The following is a 20,150-nucleotide window of genomic DNA, read 5'->3' as shown; positions in this document are numbered from 1 at the left end:
ACATATATTGGAGAACAAGCAAAGATGTAATACATGGTGGTCACTGATGATTATTATATTAATGAAATGCTGTTTTAAACAATGTAAATTCAGTCAGAATCATTTATTCAATTATCATATCAAAATTACAAATATATTAACATTATTTTATTGTAATATCAAATGCATCAATGGATTTTAAATAATTAATCTGTTAGATTCAAACACTGCATTTTATCTGAATACATAGAAACAAATGGGTATGGAAAGCTTCAATGGTTGATATTAATTTTACATTTAATTCTTAGAAAAAATAAAACATCAACATACTACTTGAAGTCCTAGGCAGAGCAGTTAGACAACAAAAGGAGATCAAAGGGACACAAATTGGAAAAGAAAAAGTCAAAATATCAATATTTCTTGATGATATGATAGTATACTTAAGTGACCCCAAAAATTCTACCAGAGAGCTACTAAACCTGATAAACAACTTCAGCAAAGTAGCTGAATATAAAATTAACTCAAGCAAATTAGTGGCCTTCCTCTACACAAAGGATAAACAGTTGGGGAAAGAAATTAGGGAAACAACACCCTTCACAATAGTCACAAATAATATAAAATATCTTGGTATGACTCTAACTAAGCTAGTAAAAGATCTGTTTGACAAAAACTTCAAGTCTCTGAAGAAGGAAATTGAAGATCTCAGAAGATGGAAAAATATCCCATGCTCGTGGATTGGCAGGATTAATATAGTAAAAATAGCCATCTTGCCGAAAGCAATCTACAGATTCAATGCAATCCCCACCAAAATTCCAATTCAATTCTTCACAGACTTAGAAAGAGCAATTTGCAAATTCATCTGGAATAACATAAAACCCAGGATAGCCGAAACTATTCTCAACAATAAAGGAACCTCTGGTGGAATCACCATCCCAGACCTTAAGCAGTACTACAAAGCAATTGTGATAAAAACTGCATGGTATTGGTACAGTGACAGGCAGGTAGATCAATAGAATAGAATTGAAGACCCAGAAATGAACCCACACACATATGGTCACTTGATTTTTGACAAAAAAGTTAAAACAATCCAGTGGAAAAAAAGACAATATTTTCAACAAATGGTGCTGGCTCAAGTGGTGGTCCTCATGTAGAAGAATGCAAATTGATCCATTCCTATCTCCTGGTACAAAGCTCAAGTCCAAGTGGATCAAGGACATCCACATAAAACCAGATACACTGAAATTAATAGAAAAGAAAGTGGGGAAGAACCTTGAGCACATGGTCACAGGGGAAAATTTCCTGAACAGAATACCAATAGCTTATGCTTTAAGATCAAGAATTGACAAATGGGACTTCATAAAATTACAAAACTTCTGTAAGGCAAAGGACACTGTCTATAGGACAAAATGGCAACCAATAGATTGGGAAAAGATCATTACCAATCCTGTATGTGATAGAGGGCTAAGATCCAATATATGCAAAGAAATCAATAACTTAGAATCCAAAGAACCAAATAACACTATTAAAAATGGGGTACAGATCTAAACAAAGAATTCTCAACTGACGAATACCAAATGGCTGAGAAGCACCTAAAGAAATGTTCAGCATCCTTAGTCATCAGGGAAATGCAAATCAAAACAACCCTGAGATTCTACCTCATACCAGTCAGAATGGCTAGGTTAAACAACTCAGGTGACAACAGATGCTGCAGACATTGTAGAGAAAGAGTAACACTCCTTCATTGCTGGTGAAATTCCAAGCTGGTATAATGACTCTGGAAATGAGTTTGGTGGTTCCTCTGGAAATTGAATATAGTACTACCAAAGGACCCAGCTATACCACTCCTGGGCATATACCCAGAAGATGCTCCAACATGTAATAAGGACACATGCTCCACTATGTTCATAGCAGCCTTATTTATAATCACCAGAAACTGGAAATAACCCAGATTTCCCTCAACAGAGGAATGGATACAGAAAATGTGGTACATCTACACAGTGGAATACTACACAGTTATTAAAAACTGTGTATGTATGAAATTCTTAGAGAAATGGATGGATTTGGAAAATATCATCCCAAGTGAGGTAACCCAATCACAAAAGAACACACATCGTATGCACTCTCTGATAAGTGGATATTATCCCTGAAGATCAGAATAAATGTACAACCCACAAACCACAAGAAACTCAAGAAGAAGGAAGATCAATGTGTAGATATTTCATTCCTTTTTAAAGGGAGGAATGAAATAACCATGGAAGGAGTTGCAGAAACAAACTATGGAGCAGCGACAGAAGGAAGGACAATCCAGAGACTGCTCCACCTGGGCATACTTCATATTCAATCATCAAATCCAGACACTATTGTGGATGCCAACAAGTGCTGGATGACAAGAGCCTGATATAGCTGTCTCCTGAGAGGCTCTGAAAGTACCTGACTAATACAGAATTAGAGGTTCACAGCTATCCATTGGACTGAGCACAGGGTCCCCAATGAAGGAGCTAAAGAAAAGACCCAAGGAGCTGAAGGGTTTGCATCCCCTTAGGACGAGCAACAATATGAACTAACTAGTACCCTCAGAGCTCCCAGGGACTAAACCACCATCCAAAGATTGCACATGGTGGGACTAATTCCTCCAGCACATATGTAGCAGGGGATGGCTAAGTTGGTCATCAATGGGAGGAGAGGCCCTTGGCCCTGTGAAGGTTCTATGCCCCAGTATAGGGGAATGCCAGGACCAAGAAGAGGGAAATGGTGGGTTGGTGAGCAGGGGGAGCAGGAAAGGAACAGGGTTTTGTTTTTGTTTTTGTTTTATTTTATTTTATTCTATTTTTTCTTTTTTTCAGAGGTGAAACTGGGAAAGGATATATCATATGACACATAAATACAGAAAATATCTAATAAATAAATGTCAAAAAAAGAAAAGTTAAATACAAATCAGATTTGCTATTTGCTTACAATTTCATTTTACTTTATTCTGTAATGTTCTGCCATATACAACAACATAATAGATAAAAGGGAAGATACATATCAGAAAGAAAAAAATTATTTTATGTCTACTATTATGATTAAATATGTACAACTCTTATAACTAAATTGATTTACTACCAAAACATAAACAATATACGATGGAAATGTATACTTTATTTAATTTTCATTCTGAGAAAAGCCTTTAACACATCTTTATTCACAAGCTATAAACGGGAACTTTGTACATCATAGGCTGTTGATCTGACTGAACACTCCAGGATAAGCCACTACAGTGGTAAGCAGGCCAGAGGTAGGCCAACAAAGACTCCAACACATGTCAATTTTCCAAGTTGTGACTGTTTATTAACTGACTATATTACAAAAGTACCACAAGTGACACCTTAGTTCATCAGTCTAATAAGCCTGTTTATCTGGTCTTCTCTGTTGCCAGCATCTCTACCTTCTACAAAGTAAGTTGTCTTTTTCTTCATTCATCCTAGGGGAACAATAACTTGAAGGGCCACAGGAAGTTATTTGCTTCCTTGAAGCATTTTCCAACTGTACAGATCTCATGAATTAGATCTTTCATGCAGATGGTGCCAAATGTCCCAAGAGATCGAGCAATGAAGGAATTATCTGTCAAGGAAATCTGCTTCTTATTTATTTTGTCATAGCCTCCCTTGTAGGTGACCTCATTTACTGATTTCAGATTGGGGTACACCCATGCAATGAATGGTTCCTCAATCCTCAACATGTTAAATAAAGTTGTGTTGAGCTTAACAAAGGTGCCATTGAAGATCTGTCGAAGACGAAGAAGCTGCAATACCTTGTGGACCTTTGGGCTTACTCCATTGATACCTCGGATTCTGATTACAAATGTCAATTTTGGTTCTGCGGGCACATAGAAGTTCCCAACTCTCCTTGCCACACTGGCCATGCGGATCTCAGTCCGGTACATCTGCCTGTACTCCTTGTGATAGTGCTCTGCCTTCTCATAGATGAGCTTCCTCCTTGCCTTTCACGGTGTCTTCAGGGCAAACTTCTTCCTCAAGCACTTACCCTCAACTCTGCAAAATTCCTTCCCTTCTTCTTAAAGGTTTTTGGTACAACAGGAACCTTTTACTTAGGTAAATGGATGGAACTAGAAAATATCATCTTGAGTGAGGTAGCCAAATCACAAAGGAACACATGTGGTACGCACTCACTGAGGAGTGGATATTAGGCCATAAAGCTCAGAATACCCCAAATATAATTCACAAACCACAGGAAGCTCAAGAAGAAGGAAAACCAAAGTATGGATGCTTCAATCCTACTTGAAATGGGAAATAAAATACTCATGGGAGGAAATACACCAAGTGTGGAGCAGAGACTGAAGGAAAGGTCATCCAGAGACTGCCCCACCTGGGGATCCATCCCACATACAGTCATCACACCCAGGCACTACTCTGGATGCCAAGAAGTGCTTGCTGACACGAGCCTGATAAAGCTGTCTCCTGAGAGTTTCTGCCACAGACTGACAAATACAGAAGCAGATGCTCACAGCCAATCATTGGACTGAGCAAGACGAGTTAGAGAAAGGCCTGAAGGAGCTGAAGGGGTTTGCAACCCCACAAGAGGAGCATCAATAGGAACCAAACAGTACCCAGAACTCCCAGGGACTAAACCACCAACCAAAGAGTACACCAGGAGGGACCCATGGATCCAGCTGCATATGTAGCAGAGAAGAGCCTTGTTGAACATCAAGGTGAGGAGGGGTTCTTGGTCCTCTTAAGGCTTGATGCCCCAGTGTACACAAGGAGGGACTCATGGATCCAGCTGCATATGTAGAAGAGAAGAGTCTTGTTGAACATCAAGGTGAGGAGAGGCCCTTGGTCCTCTTAAGGCTTGATGCCCCAGTGTAAGGGAATGCCAGGGCGGGGAGGTGGGGGAGGGTTGGTGGGTGGAGGACCACCCTCATAGAAGCAGGGAGTAGGGGGATGGGACAGGGGTTTAGCTGATGGGGGTAACCTGGAAAGGGGATAACATTTGATATGTAAATAAAAAATCCAATAAAAAAAGAAATGTAATTAAATAAAATATCCAATAAAAAAGAAGATACATTAAAAATGACAAATAAAAGAGGTTTTGGCACAGAAGGAACCTTTGTCTAAGTGTTTCTGGCACAACTGGCAACCTTCTTTTTCTTCTCTGGAACAGTATCCATGGTTCCAGTGGAAAAGGAGAGAGGGAGTAGATAGATAGATAGATAGATAGATAGATGCCATATATATTAACCTTACATCATATCCAAACATAAATCTAACATTAATTTAAAATATCTTTAGAATGTCAGTGTAAGACTTGAACTAGATAACTTTTAGAGGAAAGCAGGTGAGTGCCTCACAATGTTCAGGTTGGAGGAGATTTGAAAGTCAAAACCTATGTCAACCCTGTGTCATCAGGTTCTCATTCTGCTCTCTGAAATGAATATACTAAGAGAAAACATCAACAGGAATGGAAGAACATGTTTAAATTCCTGAAAATAAAACCTGTCTCAAACTGGCAGTTGTCAAAATATGTAAAATATTTAAAGTAGAATTAAACACATTCATAAAAAATTAGTGTCTTTAAATTTTGAGCATATGGACTTAATTAAATATAAACAGCGTAGCATACAAAGTCAAACAGGCTCAATACTGAAAAGTTAATGAACAAGAGTAGAATACTGTAAAATGTAATGTAACTCTTTATAGAAAGTAGACAAAACCTGGAACTTAAATAGTACATGAAGATAACTGCTAACAATTTTCCATAATAAACGTAATAAATAAAAGCTTTTATTAAAATTATGGTACAACTATAGGAAAACCAAAAATAAAATCAAGATATATCAACAGAAAGTATTGTTGCTATAATTTATTAAAATTTTCCTTCTCATTAGAACAACTTTAAATCTGAATAAAAATAACACAAAAATATTTTCAGCTGTTTTACCCCATGGAATCGTATAAACATTGGGACCTATATTTCTTGACGAAAAAAACTCTCATTTACATGAGCATTCACATGTACACATGGAAGAACACACGGAAGAACATATAGATGGATAGCCACAACATACTCTAAGATAGAGTAGAAGACTGAAGCAACAAAAATCACAGTAAACAAATTTCAAGAGATTCATGGGAATTCTCCATTAAAAAAAAAAGAAAGAATAAAACTAAAGAAGCAGGGGCAATGACCCACAAAAATGAAAGAGAAAGACATTTAGAGAGATAGAAGCGGGGAATATGTAAAGAGACAAAGACCAAGCAATTTAAAACTAAAGTACCAGGACATCTGGTCAAGAAGACTGATAACAACAAATAAGTCAGTTCCTATTCAGATCTCAGTCAAAGATAAAACGTTATGAGAAGCAAATCTTGAAATCCCCTAGGAGAGAGAACAATGGAATGAATCAGAGACGACTTCTCATTACTACCTATCAGGCTCTAGGTTGACAGGAACATTTCAAAAGGGCTGACAATAAAATAATAAATTCAGAAATATATATCTAATACAACTATTTCACAGAGGTAAGTAAACAAATACACTTGCTTATAATCCAGTGCTGGGAAGGACTTCTGACCAGTGGATCAGAAATGAATCTCTGTTCTTCCGTATGGAAGCTAAATGGACAAAGAGTATGGAAGAATACAGGAGCCCTTGAGAGATATTATTTATATAGAAATCTATTGTATATATATATATATATATATATATATATATATATAAAATAATTACAGCTATAGGAAATATGGTGGTAGTTTCTTAACTTGTTTGAAAGTTATTTGAATATCCTCCAAAACCATATATTCTGTTATTAACAGTATCAATATGAACACAACATGAATTTACAAGCAGAGTGACAGAATTTTATAAATTAAGCATTCATACTGCATTCTCTGGAATTCCATTTGTAATCTCTCTAGAATTAGGGGTTGCCAGAAATAAAAGTTTTATAGAAAGTTGGACCCTACTGTGCCCTATAAAGCAACCACTCCACACCACTTGTGTCAAAGTGACAGCTCAAAGTACCTTTCAGTGGAACCCGAGGCATACTACTACCTTTTTAGGTATATCTTACTGTTTTGTTTTGTTTTCTTTTCTTTTTTCTTCAGGAACTGGACTGAGTTGAAGTCAATACACTTTGCTTTTACTTTGCTTCAGGAATAATCCTACTAAAACCCAATAAAAATTAGTTAGCCCAAGGGAAATGAAATTGTCTAGGGAATTGAAACAGCATTGACACTAACTAGGTAATTCAATTGTGGCTCCAAATACATCAGTTTGTCCTTTATCTATGTTAAGTGAATCAATCAATGTTTAAAGGACTGTTGTCTTAGTTAGGATTTATATTGCTGTGTAGAGACACCAATTCTTTGAAAGGAAAACATTTAATAGGGGCAGTCTATTATCATCATGACAGAAGGTATGACAGGCACAATGGCAGACATGATGTTAGGGAAGTTGGTTAGAGTTCTACATCTGGATGCTCAGATAGCAGGAAGAAAGAGTGACAGTGGTTTGAGCTTCTGAATCCTGATACACACTAATACACTTCCTCCAACAAGGCCAGACCTACTCCAACAAGATGACACCTGCAATAATACCACTCTCTATGAGTCTATGGGAAACATTTTCCTTCAAATCACCATAGCTGGATTATAAACATAAAACTCAGTAACACCTTATCCTTTCAGTGAGGACAAATTTGTCATTGTATTACATATTGACCCTTGATTTATAAATTTTTAACTAGATTAGAAAGCAAAGATATATTGATGCCTGAGTTAAGGGGTTGCAGATGTCATTCTCTTGGCAAAACACTGTGACATAAATTATGAGATAAATCTCTTCTTGCTTATTGGAGTAAATTACAGGTAGAGTGGTAACATGTCTTAACAATAGAAGAGTCCTTTTGCCCTCACTGTCCTTACCTTCACTGGAAACACTTCTGTGCTGGCATTGGCTTATATTACATCACCTCATTGTGATTCACATGTTTTCCAATACTTTCCATGCACCTGTGTTTGAGGTGGAGCAACAGAGTATGGAGATGCTGGTTTATATTCTAGTTATTTTCTTTTCTTCCAGAGAAATGAGCGATAAACCCAGCCTGGTTGCTAGGCAGGTCAACAAAGCCATTGGTTTTTGCCTCCATGGACATTGCCAGGCATCATCCCAAAGCTATCAACTCATAAGATTGCACAGGATTACAGACCATGAATGAAGGCTAATTCATCCTCAGTCATAAAGTTGGCTGTATCTCCATGTTGACTAAACTCTACATCCAAATTTTATCCATTACTCCATCAAGGTTAATGACAACTTATAACAGGGGCCTAAGAATTAAATATAGAAGGGGCAACTAAAGTCAGGATATTTAAATGTCTGAAGGGAATAAAAGACTTTGTAGTTTAAAACTTTACAAAAATAAGACCTATTCTTCTGAGAATAGGTTATGGCAAAACTTAGCAGATTTTGTAAAGATCTACATAATTTAATAATGTTTATAAAAGAAAAACTTTCTAAGTCGTGTAATGAGAATGTAGTGTCTTCTTTTATGCAATCAGGTGCTGTTTCAAAGAGAAACAGTTAATCCTGGTGAATGATGCCATCTGACTAGCTTGACTTTTGAGCTCTGACTGACTGACTGACTGTTTTTACATTATCACTCTAGATTAAATGAGGAATAGATAAGTCTAAATATTTTTCACATGTAGAACTTGCAGGTTCAATTATCTCTTATCTCCCTATCCAATTTATGTATGTGTTATATTTTTATCAATGTGATTTAAAATGTTTCTCAGGTTAATTTTCTTTTGCCTACATAGCTGATAAGTCTGTATTTGAATGATATTAAAGGTAATATAATTGATTGTTTATTATTTATAATTAAGTTAAAATTTTATTTGATATCTATTTTATTTGAATAGTCATATAATTATTTTTTCCTAACTGTAACCAGATTTATTAAAGATACTTTTCATAAACAATCATGGTATTCCAGTCTATTGGGTGATGTGGACTTGGCAGTGACTTCAGCAAGTGTTCTCAGAAGAGCGCTGGTTCCTTTTATAAAAGATTGTAGATCTTCAGATTGATAATTCTGCCATGTTCATTTCCTGAAAGTCAGGGTCAACTTGTGAAAAGTTGTTGAACAACATCCGTAATGTGAAATGTCTACCCTCACTTTAAGCTACTTCAGCTTTTCAAAGCATTGACTGGAAACTTCATATAATTATTTTTAAAGCATGTACTTCAAAAGAAATAACAAGCATTGCATTTATTCTGATCGTTCACATCAAAAGTTCTGCCAGATTACAGGTTCATATCAACATAATCATAAGAAAAAATAATTAAGTATGTGATGCACTTGATGAAACAAGCTATTTTTTTTATTTTATTTTTTCATTAGATATTTTCTTTATTTACATGCCATATGATTTTTCTTTTCCCAGTTTCCCCTCCAAGGAACAAACAAACAAACAAACAAAAACAATAATAACAAACCCCTGTTGGTTCTCCACTCCCCATGCTTACCACCTCACCCTCTCCCACTTATTGGCCCTAGCATTCCCCTACAATGGGGCACAGAACCTTCACAGGGCCAAGGGCCTCTCCTCCTATTGATGATTGATTTTGCAATCCTCTACTGTACACATGAAACAAGCTATTTTAGAAAGGCATTCACAGTCACCTAATAGGGCGTATCATGGTACATAGTACATATAGGATGAGTTTTAAACAGAGCTGGGCTTCTGAGGGATGTTATTTCATCTATGTGATGACAGCTTGAAGTTCTTCAAGACAGTGGATTTCTTTTGGTGGTGTGAAAACATCAGCTGTTCCTCACTAGGCATCAGTGTTAATGCTATGTTCCTAGAACTGGTTGTTATGTTAAATTGCTTGCTGTTAAATAATTCATAGTTTATTGATTTTTTTGTGACTAGGTGGAGTGTACCAGGGCATAATTAACAGGTGGCATGCTGTTAATAAGTGGCTCCGGCACTGGAGTACAGAAGCAGTGCTCTGTGGTGGAGGACAAGTGGCTCCAGCACTGGAGTACAGAAGCAGTGCTCTGTGGTAGAGGATAAGTGGCTCCAGCACTGGAGTACAGAAGCAGTGCTCTGTGGTCGAGGATAAGTAGCTCAAGCACTGGAGTGCAGAAGCAGTGCTCTGTGGTCGAGGATAAGTGGCTCCAGCACTGGAGTGCAGAAGCAGTGCTCTGTGGTGGAGGATAAGTGGCTCCAGCACTGGATTACAGAAGCAGTGCTCTGTGGTCAAGGATAAGTGGCTCCAGCACTGGAGTGCAGAAGCAGTGCTCTGTGGTTGAGGAGGAACCTGTGCTGCTCACAAGTGGCTCCGGCACTTGAATGCAGTAGCAGTGCTCTGTGGTCGAGGACAAGTAGCTCTAGCACTGGAGTACAGAAGCAGTGCTCTGTGGTGGAGGATAAGTGGCTCCAGCACTGGAGTACAGAAGCAGTGCTCTGTGGTGGAGGACAAGTAGCTCCAGCACTGGAGTACAGTAGCAGTGCTCTGTGGTGGAGGAGGAACCTGTGCTGCTCACGAGTGGCTCCAGCACTGGAGTACAGAAGTAGTGCTCTATGGTGGAGGACAAGTGGCTCCAGCACTCGAGTACAGAAGCAGTGCTCTGTGGTCGAGGAGGAACCTGTGCTGCTCACAAGTGGCTCCAGCACTGGAGTGCAGAAGCAGTGCTCTGTGGTGGAGGATAAGTGGCTCCAGCACTGGAGTACAGAAGCAGTGCTCTGTGGTGGAGGATAAGTGGCTCCGGCACTGGAGTGCAGAAGCCGTGCTCTGTGGTCGAGGAGGAACCTGTGCTGCTCACAAGTGGCTCTGGCACTGTAGTGCAGAAGCAGTGCTCTGTGGTCGAGGACAAGTAGCTCCAGCACTGGAGTACAGAAGCAGTGCTCTGTGGTGGAGGATAAATGGCTCCAGCACTGGAGTACAGAAGCAGTGCTCTGTGGTCGAGGACAAGTAGCTCCAGCACTGGAGTACAGAAGCTGTGCTCTGTGATGAGGGGGAACTTGTGCTGCCATAGAATTAGAAAGGAGCCCACATGCCTTCATTATGACATAGAGTCATTCAAAATATGACTAACTACTCTATGTCACATAAGATATGAACAAGGTGAGAAGATGACAGGACAGTTATAATTAACTGTAGCTGAAAGACCAGCAGGAAACAGACACTGTCAGAAGGAAATGATGTCAAAGCCAAAGTCAATAGGAAGAAAAAGAAAGGACAAGAAAGGAAAAAAAGCTCTGTCAACGAAAAGAATAAAACAAACAAACAAAAACATCAAATCCAACAAACAAGCACAAGGCCTTTAAAACAACTAAATCCTTACAGGAGTAACAGACATTCAGAAAATAGCCACTTAGCCCAGTTCTTACTACCTAATGCATGCAGTTTTTAGCAGTAATAGCAGAAATCCAAGGTATGTTAGAAGAAAAGTTGAAGTATACTATAAAAATTGAGACTAAGATTTGAAATTACAGAAATATTTAGACTAAGTATAGTTTTTGACTAAAAGGATATAAGCAGAAATTGAAAATAGAGTGACATGGATAGAATACTGGAAACTTCTTTAGATTCTGGACATCAAATTCAAAACATTGAACATGCTAGGCAAGTACTCTATTACTGAGGTACAATTCAGGCACTGAAAGATATAAATTTTAAGCAAATTAACAAACAAACTATGAAGTCCTTGAAGAAATCAAATGTGCAGTGACTGAATTAAGGCTGTCTTTAATGAGCTTATCAGTACACACAGCATGGCTAAAGAAAATATCATTAGTTCAGTAAACACTTCAATATAAACATCTCAAGCTAAGAAAGAAAGAAAAAGTAATCATAATAAAAAACAGAATGTCAAAGAAGTATGTGTACATGTATCAAAAGAACTATACATGAATTGGAATATGAGAAAAAGACAGAGAGCCAACTTAAAATATATTTGAAGTAATAATGAATGAGAATTTTTCAAAATTAATGATAGACATTAAATCAAAGGTTTATAGAGTTCATAGAACAAGATACATTGTAAGCATAGAAGAAAACCACTCAGTACTATCCTTTTCAAATTTCAGAAAGCCAGAGACAAAGGGATACTAAAAACATATGTGGTTGATTGTAAGCAAGTGTCACTCCATGGAAATACAACTAAAAGTCCGAGTAGAGTTTTTATCTTAAACCAAGAGAGAAGCAAGAGAAAGGTCAAACATATAAAACATTGTGGAAAACAAACAAATAACCACATTTTTAAAAAACAATCTAGAATTCCATATCCAACCAAATTATCCTCTAAATTATCAGATTAATAGGAAGTATGAAGTAAAAGATGTGGTAATCCATCCTGAGTGTATGTGTCTCAGAAGAAATGTTAAACTAGCTAGGAAGAGAAAACAAACAGATGTAGATAAGTAACTCAGATCTCAATAAAAATAATGATTGTAAATGGATAACATGATGCTGCATCTTTGAATGTGAACTGTTCACACTAGTCACAGGAACTAGAACACCTGTCCTCAGCTTTAGACACTGTTTTGGGGACTGGACATTTAAAAGTTTTTCAATTCCTCCACCTTGGAGGAATTGAAACAGTTACTGGGACTGAGTCCTGAGATTTTACCACCTGGTCCCATTTTCCTTCTGCTCCTGCTTACTGGTCCACCAAGACTTGGACATTCCTGCAGTCTTGTTACCTGAAACTGCCAAGTTTTTCCCTCTATGGACTTTAACCACCCAAACTAAAGTCTAAATAATCTATTCTGTAACACACTTTTTTCAAGCATTTTGTTATAGAAATGAGAAAAGTAAGGTAGATGCTATATGCTTTTATATTAATGTACTTCTAATTGGTCATATCAGAATTAAAAACAGGAATAATAAGTATTAGCTACAGGTAAGTAGAATCTCACAGGAAGCAAAATAAAGAGACAGAGGAGTCATTATTAGAAGGTAAGAACCCTACAGGAAGTGGGAAACTACACAGAGTGGCTTGACTCATACTAGGTTAGTACAAGAAATGGGCAAGAATGTCTCATAGCAGAGACATTGACAAACAATACCTCAGTTTAATAATGGACATAGAGAAGAGTGATAATCAGATGAAATGGTATCTTTGTTAGACAAAATGTTAAGAAACTGCAATTTTCATCTCCTAACCTATACCCACACGTTAGTGAATGGAAAAACATTAAGCAATACTTAGTTGAGTAACATAAAATAATCCTCATCACCAGTCATATTCAAAACTGCCAAGGGAAGTATGAAAACTTGGCACAGCCAAAGAGGCTAAGGAGGCTGAGGAGTTAAAATGCTGTAAAATCTTACGTGGTTACCTGGATTGATAAAAGAGCATCATTAAAAGGCAGAAAATCTAAATGAAATGGATTTTAGCTTGTGATAATGTACATTTTTCCAATAATTGTGATAAAAGTGCCATTCTTCTATAAAATGTTATTAAGAAATAACACTACATCCGAGCACATATGACTTCTACCCTGCCATTAACAATTTATAAATCTAAAACTATTTTTAAAAAACAAAGATGAAGCTTACTGCAATGCAAATTAAAATAACTTTCCGTTTGTGTGTGTGTGGGCGTGTTTGTTTGGTTTTGTGTGTGTGGGTGTGTTTGTTTGGTTTTGCTTTTCTATTTCTATTGGAACCATGCCAAAGCAAAGTAGGGAATACTCCTGGTTGTAAGAGCATGAGGAAAACTCAGGCTAAGCCAGCTGATGCTGATGAAGCACAATGCTTGTTTATCTAGAGTGTGTTTTTACCTTTTATCTCCTGAAAATTATAATAAGGCCCCACCTAATGCTGTCTAAGTATACTGTGGCATTTCCAGCTGTTCTATGGCTCTACAGTCTTGTCTGGATTCACTCCTCATCCCAGATTACATGGACACTGTTCAGAGAACAGCTGAGTTAAAGTGATAGAGTCACAAGGATCTGCAGGGAAAAATGAGAAGAGCACCAGGGTTTGAGTTATGAAGAGCTTACCATGGTGAACCAGTCATCAGAGAGGGATCAGCTAACCTAATCCAAGGCTGAAATATCTAGATATACTTTCACTTATGATGATTTAACATGGGAAGCATAAGCCAGGCAGTGGTGGTGCACGCCTTTAATCCCAGCACTTGGGAAGCAGAGGCAGGCGGATTTCTGAGTTCGAGGCCAGCCTGGTCTACAGAGTGAGTTCCAGGACAGCCAGGGCTACACAGAGAAACCCTGTCTCAAAAGACAACAACAACAACAACAAAAACAAAAAAAACAAAAACAAAAACAAAAACAAAATCATGGGAAGCATATTTTTAATGAGATATTTACTTGACCTTGATGATGGCAACTAGAAAGACTTAAAGTCCCCAGGGGCCTTCCTGGTAGCATGGGTTACAGTTCTATGCCAACTTTATACAGTGTCAAAGCAAAAGAAATTATTTAATAATATGTAACAAGAAGTATATTGTAATAAAAAATATAATCTGGCCAAGAATTCATTCTTAGGGAGCTCAAAGGTGACAAATGTAAACTCACTACAATTAATTTGCTAAAAGGACATAGTATCAGACTGCTTTCTAACTTCATATTGAAAGACCCAAACCCAGAGACCCTTCCCAGAAATACGCGTTTAAACAAGGCTGGAAAATTACCAAGAGTTCCCCAGGCCGGTCTGGGGCAAAACAAGACCTTTGTGGTCGGACACCTGGGTGAAATGTTTCAAAAACACCATCTGTCAAGATCAACAAGAACAATGAGACTACCTCAAGACAATGGGACGGCCCGGAGACCCTCCTTCCCAGAACTCAAGAACAATGGGACTGCCCCGACAGAACTCAGGTTGAACCCCGAGTCACCCTGGCCTAATTTACATCACCCAATCAGAGACCTGTAACCATGCATCTGCTTCTGTATGCCTGCTTCCGGCTCATGCACCCTATAAAAGCCCCCGCACCGGAGTACATCGGCACGCCACTCTCCTGAGAGCAGACGCCCGGGTACCCGTAGCCCTAAATAAAAGCCTCTTTGCTCTTACATCCGAACGCCTGGTCTCGTCGTCCTTCAGTGCACGGCCTCGGCCTGATAGAGGCCCGAATCTGGGTCTCTTCAATATATCTATGTCAACATATTACCATAGCTCCACACATTCAAGGCACATGTTTCTTTCTGCAGTGGCCAACTGTCAATGTAGAACTTCACAACAAGTCAAAGTATATTGAATGACATTCTCAGCCTTAAATGGGGTGACTATATCACATTGTCTCCTCCATAGCTCAGAAAGCAGCATGGAAGGAGGAGCAGAGGGGAAATAAACTTTCTTTCAGGATGTGATCCCAGCCAAGGGATGTTCCAATAGATGGCTTCACTCGTGGGAGTATATGGGAAGCAAAGATTGAAATGCTAGATTATCTAGAAAAAAAGAGGGAGAGAGGGAGGGAGGGGAGATGAGAAAGAAAGAGGGGGAAGGAGAGAGAGAGAAAGAGAGAGAAAATAGCAAAGTATGACGATGATCTGATAGGATTTAGTCAAAGAAGCAGGTAGGGAGTGAATAAAATCAATTTACGTTGTATGTTTTTTTAAACATTTAATAAGAGATTATATTTAAAAACAGAAGTACAAAACACACATTTTCAACATCCATTGGATATGATGAGAGATGGATAGCTGATAAATTCTGCTTCTACAAATAAAGTGCATATCTGCTACTTCTAAAATTTTATTTCATTTTTTATTGTATAATAAAATAGAAGAAATGATCTCATCAATGTGACTCAAATACAGAATTTCTAGATCAATTGTTATTTCCTGTTATCTTAACATTATAAATAATTTATAAAATGTAAATTTACTGTACATAGTGTTTTTACATTTTATATTTGATAAACATATTTCTAGAAATACTTTATTCTCTTTAAATTTAAGTAAACAGATATTAAATATGACTTGATATAATTATATCTGTTTCCTTAGCTGAATATATACAATTTCTTCAAATGTCAAAGAAAGAAACATTACTTTTTCCACAATCATATAATTTCTTAACAATTTATTACTATCATTCTCTTACCTTGATGAGCAATAGGTGGTAGATATGGCTGCTATGAAGTTTTCTAATATAGGGTGTACCTGGAAGGCGTGAAGACAATGTAACCACCTAATTTTAAATGGTGTCTAAACAGTTTTAAATAGTCAATCTCCTAGAAATAAGAGAAAGTGTTTCCTGATAAGGAAATTGTATCATGAATCCCTTTGGGCATGATGTGCTTAGCTCAGCATTGCTTTTATAAAATGAACTCTGAAAGTATGAATGGTATGGTGGTTTGATGATTCTTGGCTCACAGAGTAGCATTATTAGTAGGAGTGGCCTTAGTGAAGTAGGTGTAGCCTTGTTGGGGGAAGTGTGTCTCTGAGGGTGTGCTTTCAGACCCTTCTCCTAGCTGCCTGAGAAAGCCAGTTTTTTCCTCAGTGACCTTCAGATCAAGGTGTAGAACTCTCAGCTCCTCCAGAACAGTGTCATGTCTGCCTGCCTGGACACTGCCATGCTCCTCCCGTGATGATAATGAACTGAAACCTCTGAACCTGTAAGCCAGCTCCAATTAAATGTTGTCCTTATGAGAGTTGCCTTGATCATGGTGTTTCTTCACAGCATTGGAACCCTTAAGACAAATGGAATATCAAATAAGCTAGAAAGGTTCAATTACTAAGCAGAAATCTTTTACAGACTATATGCTTTCCAGTATGTGGCATAACCCATGTTCCTGGTTGAAAAATTCTGTGGAATTTTTGTTTGAGACAAAGATCACATATCTGATATACAAAGTAAAGAAATCCTCAAACCTCTCTCACTGTCTCTGCATCACTCTTTACTGATTAAAGTAATAAAAACTATTATGACAGACTGATAACTGGAAAATTATCTAATATGAGTCTAATTTAATAATTTGGTCATTTGATTTTTATAGGACTAATTGAAGTTTAAGCCCAATTATAAAGTGAATATTTCACTATTTTAAGCAATTTGCTCAATATACTATAAATTTCAAAACAATACAGTTGGATATTAAGCCATTTATCAGGAAAAAGATGAGAAAAATTACTGATGGTGAAGTATTGATATATGCCATTATACAGCATTAAAATATTATAAAAGCTGTCAACTCTCTGCTTCATCGATCTTAACAACCTCCCATAAAAATGTTCTTGTTTTGTACATCTGCAATTTGGAAAGCAGGGGAGCAAGCTGCTGTGCAGTTTCCATGGCATCTGCCACTCACCTCAGGGACATAAGCTTGCTGCCATCCAACACCTTTGTGATACTGAAGTTTTTAACATAAATCTTCATTGTTAATAAGTAAATTCATGAAGCTTATAATTGGCAGAGTACATACAATTGGAATATATGATGTGTCAGCCAGCACCCTCAACATTGATTTCACTTAATCTTTAACCTAACATATTGTAGGTTTTACAGTAGCAGTTCTCACGTTGAGACTCCATCTGTTAATGGCAGGGAACAACATTGCTGTACTGCAGGAAGCTGCCAAAAAGTGCAAGTGAATTGATATGCAGCTAACTGAAGTTCGGTGATACCCAATGATGTTCTTTTTATGTTTCCCACTTATATTGGAAATAACCATTGAATGAAGAACTGATAGGAATCCCTAAAGATCTGTCATCCTTCAAGACAGGATAGAAACAAAACCAAATTATATCTGTAGTCAGCGATGTGTAAAGCTCCCTGTCCCATCTCTCAGAGAAGCAGGTAGGCAGTCTGACAGAGCTATTAAATTCATTAGTTCGTATCAGTGAGCTAAGTCAGGGGTGCCAAATGCTTTAGCATGCCTTACTAGTCAAGGAATCCTTTAAGTCACAGTACCTTGATTATATTAGTTACAGGGATAAACATAATCCTTCTAGGCACGCCAAAATGGAATGGTGCAGTGCAAATGTCTGTATTCAAAAGTAATTGATGTCCTGGAAATTTTTTAAAGAAGGGGAAGGAAACGGTGGTGAAAAAGAAGAAGAGGGAGGAGAAGGAGGAGGAAGAGGAGGAGGAGGAGGAGGAGGAGGAGGAGGAGGAGGAGGAGGAGGAAACAGAGGAGCAGGACATCTGCACAGAGATTACATAAGGTAGCGATTCTTGACAAATAAGTCATTTTCTACATGAAACAAATCACCGATTCATTAGTCAATTGTGTGCCAGAAAAATTGCTGGGTACATCCAACACAAACTGAATTTTTGGCCAACAAAGAACACATCAGTAAATTGTTGATAAAAATATTTCAATCACAATGCAAGAGTAAATTTGAAATATAGAAAGAAAGATAATATGGTTATTCATGACAAGAAAAAGAGCTCATCATTCTCACGACCCTGGCTTCAATAAACAAAAACCCATCTAAGTACATGTACAACTTATTGGTGTTTAATGACACTGTGAAAGTCCATAATCTCTATAACATTTATTTCATATACGTAAGAGTAATCTTAATGATGAAATTGAAATGAGATGAACAAATTTAGTGCAGTCATGCTAGAGCAAACTTATCAATTCAGCATTTGTGAGTCTGAAGTAGGTGGATTAAAAGTTCAAGGTCATCCTAAAATACATAGTAAGCAGTTGGAAATCAATTTGAATGACAAGACCTGTAGAAAAAAAAAAGAAAGGAAGGAAGGAAGAAAGAATAAAAAGAATACGTAAAATTTCTTAGGAAATAGAAATTCAGTGACCCCTCTGTGATCAGACAATGCTTCCTTCATTAGTACTCGTGAATTGTTGAGCATAAGTTATGTTTCGAGAGAGTAAGGAGCAAAGTGTCATCTGTTCAGAAGGTATGCAGATTCCCATGAAGTCTTTTTGGCCTGGAAAGTGGTGAGGGCTGTAAATGATCCTATGAGAATTATAAATAAGCAAATGGAATGGTTGTTCCCAAAGCTGGGTATTTTTCATTACACAGCTATCTTCTTCATTATGATTATCACTAGAAAATAAGCTAGGCTGTGTACTGGTCCTTTAAATAAACACTCACTGTTATTATTTTATAATGCTCTGTCAGTATAGAGCACAAGTTTGACAAATGTCTTCAATGTTTACTCATACTGTAAACAGTGTGTCAGACATGTAACTTAGGACACTGACAGATGTTAAGTGTAGCTCCCTATTGTTTTCTCCTATTAAGCAAATTTGAATCCTTTCCCCATAGGTGGCACTTCAGAGTGGCACTGAGTTTCAGCCTTGTAGGACAGGCTAGAGACAGACTGTAGGACATCCAATGAAAGCCGATGGATGCAGACAGACACCTGGCTACGTCTGTCCTACTAAAATTTATCATTTGAAAACAAACAAACAAATAAAAAACTGTCTCCATGAAGAGTAAATGTTCAAAAAGCTCATAATTTGAAGTTAATTTTTGATATTCTAAAACTGGAAGACAAATCAAGAGAGCAAACACAACAGAAATAGAAACCCAGGGCTCTTTGCTCAGTCTAATGTAGGAATATATGGAGTTTCCATGTGTTCTCTTATGGCTTAGTAAGACTTCAATTACTGACTGTAATATTAAAGTAAATCTTTGTTCATGATAAAGAATTAGAAAAGATAAGTGCAGTTGTGAGTGGATTGTTAGCAATCAAGTGAAACATAGTTCACCTCATTTCTACACAAACCTAATTTCACCTCTTACAACACAAAAAAAAACAACAGGAAGTGACAATTACTTTTTCTTAGTATCTTAATATGAAAATTAATATTACCAACATATCCTAATTGATTGAAATCCAAAAATAGGAGGAATTAGAAATTTGTTATTATCATCCAATGGTCTCTCTAATTTGGTAATTGGAGAAATAGGTCCAATATTGTACAATCTATATATACTTTTAGCTTGTTTGTTCATGACAGTGTCTGGCTGTGTATAACATAAGGGTCTTGAAATCCTGCTTCTCCTATCTCAGCCTCTCTATTAGTAGTATTGTTTTTTTCATTTTTTTACACTATACTATGGTTTTCAGAACAGCTTATATATTTCAAAAGTATTTATATACCCAAGGGAGACATAGACAATTAACTTAGGAAGTAGCTTGTAGGAGAACAACAAAGAGTGAGACTAAATGCTTTGCTTGATGTTTGTAACTCTTGTATCTAGTTT

The 20,150-nt window shown here is 37.3% G+C and overlaps 1 pseudogene; it reads right to left on the bottom strand.

Annotated features, from left to right (window-relative positions):
- Positions 1–3,347: 3,347 nt before the first annotated feature.
- LOC116084735 lies at positions 3,348–5,149 on the bottom strand (annotated as a pseudogene).
- Positions 5,150–20,150: the final 15,001 nt, after the last annotated feature.

The sequence above is a fragment of the Mastomys coucha genome, unplaced genomic scaffold (genome assembly GCF_008632895.1).
Source record: "Mastomys coucha isolate ucsf_1 unplaced genomic scaffold, UCSF_Mcou_1 pScaffold9, whole genome shotgun sequence".
In the NCBI taxonomy this organism is placed as follows: Eukaryota; Metazoa; Chordata; class Mammalia; order Rodentia; family Muridae; genus Mastomys; species Mastomys coucha.
The sequence above is the reverse complement of the archived record's forward strand: the minus strand, read 5'-3'. Positions and strand labels throughout refer to the sequence as shown.